Below are 9,043 nucleotides of genomic sequence, written 5' to 3' on the forward strand. Positions count from 1 at the left end.
CCCTCCAGTCCTGCAAAGGAGACTTCAGATCTCACTGGCCAGATAAAAATCCAAGATAAAGCCCTGAGAATAGAACTCTCCCAGGCTGATCTGAATCCCATCAGCCTCAGGGAATGTTCTCCAGGCTTCTCCTAGCCTGCCCTGTCTGGGATTGGTTGGGTCTCTCCCAAGTAATGATCTTTACTTTCAGTACACAGTTCTTAAATATCAAATCTTAAAGAAAAATGGCTTATTTCTCCCCCATGTCATTTCTTTTCCTGCAAGGAGACAGGCCCACGTGGTGGGACAGAGACCACAGCAGGTGTGACAACAGGGGGAAGCAAACCCACGAGGAAGTTACGGAAGTCGCCTTCCTGGATGAACCTGGGAGGATTAGACCAGCTGTGGCAGGCGAGGTCCCCAGCCCCGAGTCTTCCCAGACCTCCCACCGCTTCTGGAATCTGCCAGAAAGGAGACTCCTCCCCCTCCACACCACCAGCACCTTTGCAAGGTGATAAAGGAGAATGTGCAGGACTCGAGATGAGGCTGCGTGGGGACATGGGGACACTCCTGTGTGGCTCTCCTCCACAAAGACACACATCTCAGGCAAGTTCCCTAATCTGAACAAACGGAGTATCTCCTCGTCCTCCAAATCAGCACCTAATTGGCTACACAGACACTTTGCCCTCTAGATTCCTTACCTAGATTGTAATCATGTGCTCTCCCTTATCCAAACATCATGAAAAAATCCAGTTGTGAGAAAGAATATTTTTGGAGCATTGCCTTGGGACATGGAGTCTATCCACTCCTCTAGATGTTCTAAATATTACCCTGGGTTCAGCCCTGCATACTTGGCCAGCATTGTCTTGGCCCTTCATAAAACTCTAATTTCTAAATTATTCTTTGGAGATATTCATCAGCTAGCATTTAGAGGCTCTATAAAAAAAAGAGAGAGAGACATAAAAAGATCAAAACTGTGTTCATGTAGGATCTGGCTAGCAGCCTTCCCACCAGACCTACAGAGTCTCCTCCTAGAGCTTTCTGCATCAGGAATAGCTGAGCTTCTCCTAAGCAAGCAACCAATTTGTTTATGTTAATAGAATACCATCAAGTGTGTAATTGGGGTTTTTTTTCGTTCCTGCTGGAAAGCCTGAAGACACATATTTGACCTGCTTTTGAAGTGGACCACAGGGCTACTTAAAAGAAAAAATGTTTGAAATCACTAATTGAGTCGGAGGTCCACGTGGGCACCATTAAACTTGCATTCATTATCCCTTTTCTGGTCCTGACTGCAGATTTGGACGATGTCTTTTTACCTACAACGTCCTGAAGGAGACGGAAACAAGTCACTTCCAAATGACAGTAACTTGGGTATTGGGACACCGCAGGTAACTAGCTTACATACCAGGGACTGGACCCGTGCAGAGAAGTGCTCTCTAAATACTGTGGTCCCACCTATTAAATGACATTTTCAGAGTGACTTGCTTACGTGTCCATTCTCCCCACAAAACTTGGCTCCCTGAGGCAGAGGCCATGCCTTACTCATTTAGTATTAGCTGAGCAAAAGAACAAACGGAATAAATCAACTCTGTTTAGAATTGCTACCACAATTCCAAATCTTGGTTGTTTTATGATTGCTTTATAATGGTTATAAAACTGTTTTATAATTTGTTGGGTGTTCGTCTAGTTTTCCCGATAGACTGCAAGTCACTGGGGAAGGAGCTGGGCTTCCCTGTGTGGGCCATACGGGGCTGAGAACACTCCAGGTGAATGCTGTCGGACAGCCTGGCAGGTACTGGGCTCCATGTGATGCCGGTGGGGCCCCAGGTTGATGTTTTGCTGAAACTGTATCAGACAAAAACAAGTGTCCAGCCTATGACAATGTAAACAGACAAAATAAATAAAGTCAACCTTCTTGATTCAGGCCCAACTTTAATCATTGTTCAGGGTAAAGAGGAAAGTACAGTCAAGTTCCAGTGATTCAGACTGGACCCCTGGTACATGGCTCTCCAAGCCCTTGACCTGCTCTTCTAGCCTTTGGTCTGTCCTCGTCCTGCAGACCCATCACCATATAAAGCTGAGCCGGAGAAACAAGGGAAGGGTAAGCCCACCACACTCTTAGGAGAATGTGTGGGAGAGGGAGGTTGTACTATTGGCCAAAATGAGATTGAGGGATTTTCAGTATGTTCCACTGAACATTCTCTCCTCTCCCTGCGCTCTGATGACACGGACGTGTGGGTGGGTCACTATCCTCGAGTCAGAAGATGCAGGGGTGAAGGGAGTGGTACAGAAGGGGATCCCTGAGTGCTGAGAGGAAAGGTATGGATGATGAAGGAAGCAGAAGGCGTCCAAACACAAAGCAAAAATGAGTGACCACTGAGAAGTGCACCTCCATCCCTCAGGGACTCCATGCAGCCCACAGGGAGAGGTCAGGGGCAATGGGCAGAGACCTGTTGATATAGGTCCAGTTCAGCCCAACCTAGGTTTATGTCATCACTAATCTGTGTTACCTTCAAATCCCTTAAATAGGGCTGATACTCTGAAATTGTAAAAGGAATAACCTGAGGTGAAGTTCTGGAAAGTTCTAGGATCAGAAGTCTTTCCTGACCAACTCCACAGACACAGATCCTCCGATACTGTGTTCTCCCTGCACCTGGGCACACGGTCTCGACAAGATGCCATGCTGTTTGACTCATTGCTTCCCCAGGGACGAGGGGCCCTCCCTGGGATCTGCCTTGCTAGCGACGAAATTTGAGGTGTTTTCTCCTTTAGCACATCAGGCAGCCTCAGAGCCGGTGACACCTGACTGCCTGCCATGGCCTGAAGGTGGGTCTTCGTGTGCTGCGCTCTGGAAGCTGGCCTGCTTACGCTGTTTGAACCCCAAGCTGCACCAAGAAACAATCGGTTACACATACAGGAAGCCTTGCTCCCCGAATCCACCTCCAACCAGACCTTAACACGGTGAGTTCCTGCAGGTAAGGTAGGGGCTGGGTAAACGTTTGTGCAGAGCAGGGGAAAGGGAAGGAACAGTGGGGACAAGCAGGCCCATTAACACCACAGGCCTTGTGTTCACACTGTCCAGGGTTTCAATCCACTTCACCTCCAGAGTCCTCAGGCAAGTTTCTTAACTTCCCAAAGCCTCAGCTTCTTCACCTGTAAAATGGGGACAATGTCATACCCCCTTCATCAGGCTGTGTGGGCATTAAACCGGGAGACGCAGGAAGTCTCCTGGGAGTGTTCATAACTCTTAGCTGTTTTGTTCTTGTTGCTTCTGCGGCCATAGTAGGCATGGTCAGTGTGGCTCAGAGAATGTGTCATTTAAAATTCAACCTAAATTTTCAGTAAGTCAGTTAGTTGTTCTTATAATACAGACTATAAAAGCTAGGGCTTAGCAAAGTCTTTTTAACTGATGGGATGCCGCGAAAACAGAACGGGAAAGCATGGTAGGTGGCATGGTTTTGGGTCCCTGGGGCCACTGTCACAAAGTACCACAAACTGGGGAGCTTCAAACCACAGAAATGGATTCGCTCGCAGTTCTGGAGCTGGGAGTCAAGGTCAAGGTGTCGATAGCGCCATGCCTTGAATCTCTGGAGATAGAATCCCTCCCTGCCTCCTCCAGCCTTCTGGTGGTCCCTGGCGCTCCGTGGTGATCTGTGGGGATACGTGGCGATCTGTGACTGTCTGTGGCTTGTAGCTGCATCATTCCAATCTCTGTCTCCAGCGTCACATGTCCTCACATGGCTGTCTTCTTACGGAGACACCAGTCACATTGGATTCCGTCATCTTAACTAATTATGTCTACGTTGACCCTATTTCCAAATCAGGTCACGTTCTGAGGTACTGGGGCATTACCACTTCAATATATATTTTGGGGGCCCACAACTCAGCTTGAAACAACTGCTATCCAGAGTTGAATTTTACTGCTCTGCCACATTCCGGGATGATATTGGAAAGTGTTCTTCGGCCACTGCTTCGGTAACTCCGGGGCACCAACACCTCTGTTCGGGGGTTCAGCGGGTCCTGTGTGCCGTGAGCAGCCATCCTTGACGCCAGGACGCTCTGAACCCCACCCCAGCCCTCCGCAGCTGTGTGCTCAGGGAAAACAAAGGCACTCTAATATTATTGAAAAATCTCACGTATGTGGTGCGGGCTGGTGACTAGGGAGAAAAGGGATTTGTGAAGAAAGAAAGTTGTCCTTCTTTGCTGCCATCCTTTTAAGCCGTTTCTATGGAAATGATCATCGGTGGATGAATGGATAAACAAAATGTATATATACACCACATTTACATACATACCACATGATATTTATATATGTACACACACACACGCACACATATACACACACACAGTGGAATATTACTCACCCATAAAAAAGAAGGAAACCTCGCCATCGGCAACCATGTGGATGGACCTTCACGTGGGCATTATGCCAGGTGAAATAAGTCAGACAGATAAAAACAAATACTACATGATCTCACTTATGTGTGGGGGAAAAAAGCCAAACTCATAGAAACAGAGAATTGGTGATTGCCAGAGGCTGGGGGTGAAGGGTGGACAAAATGGGGGAAGGAGGTCAAAAGGTATAAACTCCCAGTTCTGAGATAATTAAATCCTGGGGATGTAAAGCAGAGCAAGGTGACTATAGTTAACAATATTGTAGCGTACATTTGAAAGTTGCTAAGAGAATAGATCTTAAAAGTTCTCACTACAAGAAAAGAAATTGTAACTACGTATGGTATGGATGTTAAGTAACCTATGGTGATGATCATTTTGCAATATATACATATATCAAATCTTACGTTGTACACCTAACACTAACTAATGCAATGTCATGGGGCACCCAGGTGGCTCAGTCGGTTAAGCGTCCGACTCTGGATCTCAGCTCAGGTCTTGATCTCAGGGGTTGTGAGTTCAAGCCCCACATTGGGCTCCACGCTGGGTGTGGAGCCTACTTTAAAAAAAAAACAACACTAATGCAGTGTTAAATGTCAATTATATCTCAATAGAAAAGTGTCTGGTGGTCGCCAGAGGAGGGTGGATGGGGGGATGGGTGAAATAGGTGAAGGGAGTTAAGAGGACACTTACCACGATGAGCACTGAGCAATGTATAGAATTGTTGAATCATTATACTGAACACCTGAAACTAATATAACACTTCATGTGAATTATACTTGAATTTAAAAAAAGATGAGTAGCCTTGGATTTATACATAAATATAACATACTTACAAAATATGTATATATAAATATAATATAAATCTAAGCAACTACTAAAACAGCTATACCAAAACACTACATATAAAATAAAACGTAGTTCTAAAATGTGTTCAAGGAACTCACATGAAGGGACTAAAAAGAAAAAAACAAATATAAGAAAGTGAGGGAGAACAAAGAATGTTTGCGTCTACATCTTGAATGGGGTGGTGGTTACGCAGGTGTATGCATTTTCTTAACAGTCATCAAGCTGTGTAACTGTGTTATTTTTTTGTATGTAAATTATATATCCATAAAAAAAAATTTTTTTTTTTTTTTTGAAACTAACGCAAAAGCAAAATGTCCTGAAACGAGAAAGAGTGAGAGGATAGAAAACTCAGGCGTAACCTGATTACGCGCTGGGCATTTTAGCGGATGGCTTTGCAGCACACATGGTGTCAATGTATAAATTGAAGAGCTACAGAGAGGCTCTATTTTGTCCTCCCTCAAGCAAGGATTGGATCTTTCCCTTTATCAGTCTGAAGATGGCCACGTCTCCCGCTCTGCTCTGGAGGATTGTGGAGCAGGGGGCCAACCCCTCGATGCGGGGGCAGCATTGCTGGGGGAGTCCGGCCCAGATGGACAAGAGCCAGGCTGCGCTGTGGACAACAGCGACCTCAGGGGCCATTAACAGCAAGAAGCAGTGGCCCCCACCCAGCCCTGCACCTCGCCAGTCCACGTGGCTCTTCTCCCCCTTCTTCCCAGCCCCTTAGCACATACCCAGTCACAGTCAGTGGAAAAACGGCTCTGCAAGGACGTGCCTGATTCTTTCCATCTTGGCAAATTGCAGCCTCTTTTTTCCCCTGCAACTGCCTCCAATAATTGAGCAATGCAGGCAGGGGGCTGGGGAGGAGCCTTCAAGGTACAATGGCGAGGAGACGGAATATTGGAAATATTAGAACCTCTTGGCGCCCTGTGCCTGGTTTCCCTCCGCAAGAGAGGAGCTGGGACTCTGTCTCCAGTCTGTTTCTCCAGCAAGATGTGTCCCCATGCGCCCTCACGCACACACACGTGTCCACCCCTCGGGACAAAGGGCTCGTGGCCCTGCCCTCTCCCACAAGCACTCCGGCTGCCACTTCTGGAAGCCTTCTCCCCCACGGCAGACCCCTGCTAACCTCTTTGAGCCTCGAGTTTTCTCGAGCTCCCTGCAGGAGCGAGCATCCACAACCCCACCCCCCGCCCCGCTGCAGCCCCACCCATGAGGCATCCTGACACACAGGACAGCCAGTGGAGAAGGCCGTGCACCCCGGCCGTCAGCCTCTGTGGCAGTCCCGGCGAGCAGTGACATGAGGGGACCACCGTCACCCCCACCGCAAAGATGACTCCCTACTCCTACCCCCGAGACCCACCTGTAAAGGCCCCCTTGACTAGGAAATGCAATTCGATGCAGGTTCAAGTCTCATTATCAGACAGACGGACGTGAAACCTGCTCTTTGGAAGACCTCTTACTCTGCATGTAATTTTCCATGTTAAAATGTACCTATCATAAAATTTAACATGTTACCCATTTTGAGTGCCCAATTCAGTGCACTAAGTACGTTCATAGTGTTGTGCAACCACACGACCCTCCATCTCCAGGACGTTTTTCATCTTCCCAAACGGCAGCTCTGTCCCCACTAAACAGGAACCCCGCGTCCCTCCCTCCCCTCGGCCCCTGGCAAGCTCTCGTCTTCTGTCTCTGAGTCTGACCACCCGAAGCGCCCCCGTGAGCGGGGGCATGCAGTATCCGTCTCCCTGTGACTGGCTTATTTCGCTAAGCCTGATCTCTTCGAGGTCCGGCCACGTTGTCTCATGTGTCAGATTTGCTTCCTTTTTATGACTCCATGAGGTCCCATCGTACGGAGCGGAATGTGTTCGGAACCCATTTTCCCCATCCACTTATCTGTCGATGAACTCGGGTTGTTGGAGGACGTCCTTCTTAAGACTTGCACTCGGGGACTTGCCTAAACAGCCTTCTTTCCCTCTAGTTTTTAGGACCCCTCTCAGAAGCAATTGGGGCACCCAGAAGACGCTGCAGGGACTGCCGGCCCTAAGCCACGTGTGCGCCCAGGGACCTGTGTCAGGTAGGGCCCTGAACTGCCAATGACGGAAACGGCCTCCAGCTAACCTGAATAGAAAGGGTGTTTATTAAAAGGATATTAGCTAGCTCACAGAATCTCCAGGACAAAAAAATCTGGGCTCAGTTAGGATGCCAAAAACAACTGCGTGATTGCTAAAATCGTGCGGCAGCTTTAGCTCCATCAGGACGGGGCTGCTCGGCCAAGCCTCGGATGATTCAGCGGCGCCGTCACCAGCACGGTCCTGCTGCCCTGGGCTCGGGGTCTCCCTGGCCACCAGCCGCCCCCACCAGAGAGAGTATTCGCAGTGACCCTCTTGTCACCAGCAGCTGAGGCGAAGTCAGGACCAGACCTAGCTGCCTGGCTGCCCACAGCCCCGAGACAGGTGGGCCGGGAGAGGGAGACCTTCCAGGGTAGACTATGCCCCAGCGTGGGAGGGGCCCGGCTTCTGCACGGCCAGAGGGAGGGGTGAAGATCCACGTGGACTTTGGGTCGCATCTCCGGCCCTACGGCAATCCTCACCCCAGGTAGCAGGTGTCCCAAATCACCCAATACTGCCTTTGGCCTGATTAAGTGGGACCCTGGCCCTGTGCCCCACGCTTTAAAGGCCCCCCCGTGGCTCTCTTCCATCATGTCCCATCCACCATAGTCCGTGGCCACCAAGCCGTGTGCCTGGCCTGTGTCCTCCTCCTGGGTACCATCAGCCAGACAACACTCGGCCTGCTTCGAGGGCCTGCACAGACCTCAACTCTGGGTCCACCCTTCCGAGGGTGAACGGCACGGCCAGGAAGGACCCCCAAACTGGGCTGTGTGCAGTGAGTGTGCTTCCAGGGGTCCCCATGCGGGCGTCAGGGAGGCCGCTCCTGGTGAGGGACAGGGCCAAGTACAGGCAGGGAAGAGGGCTGGGCCACGGCCCGCAGCCAGCTTGCCCCGCGCTGCCAGGTCCCCGCACGGAACTCCAAGGAGTCCAAAAATTCTCGACCCCAAGCTGGCCTTCCAACTGTGCCGAAGGTGCATTTGTCAAGGGAGAAGCATAGAACGGAGTTAACAGTGCAGCAGCTTGGTGTGTGTGGTAAGACAGACATAACGTAAAACTGACCTTGTTAACCTTTTTCAGGGCACGGTTCAGCAGCATTAAGGAGAGTCACACTGTTGGGCAACCACCACCACCAACCGTCTCCAGAACTTTCTCATCTTCCCAAACAGAAACCGTACACAGTATTTGTTCTCTGCTCTGGCTTCTTTCCCTTAGCAGACTCTTTTCCAGGTCCGTTCCCCTCGTGGCCTGGGTCTGAGTTCCCCGAGGCTGAATCATACTGAGCGCAGGGAACATACCACTTCATTTATCTGTTCTTCAGGCCACAGACCCTCGGTTGTCTCTGCCCTTTCGCTGCTGTGAGCAATGGGGCCGCGAACATGGTGTGGAGTCCCCGCTTGCGGTTTTTGGGGGTATAGTCCAAGCAGTGGAACTCCCGGACCGGGTGCTGGTCCCGGGGGCGACCTGCTGGGGAGCCGCCACGCTGTTTTCCCCGGGGCCACGCCATTTCACGGGCCCACCGGCGACGGCTGAGGGTTCGGATCTGTCCGCAATCAGATTCTCAGCAACGCTTGCTGCTGTGTGTGTTTTGGGTACAGCCAGCCTCGTGGGCATGGAGGGCGGCTTGTTTGGGGACGTGCAGATAGTGAGATGTAGAGTGTGCGTGCTCCCCTCTGAGCCCAGAACCGCCAGGGCTGGGCCTGTTCTCACCAGTTACG

This window comes from Phoca vitulina, unplaced genomic scaffold (genome assembly GCF_004348235.1).
Source record: "Phoca vitulina isolate PV1807 unplaced genomic scaffold, GSC_HSeal_1.0 scaffold9, whole genome shotgun sequence".
Classification (NCBI taxonomy): domain Eukaryota; kingdom Metazoa; phylum Chordata; class Mammalia; order Carnivora; family Phocidae; genus Phoca; species Phoca vitulina.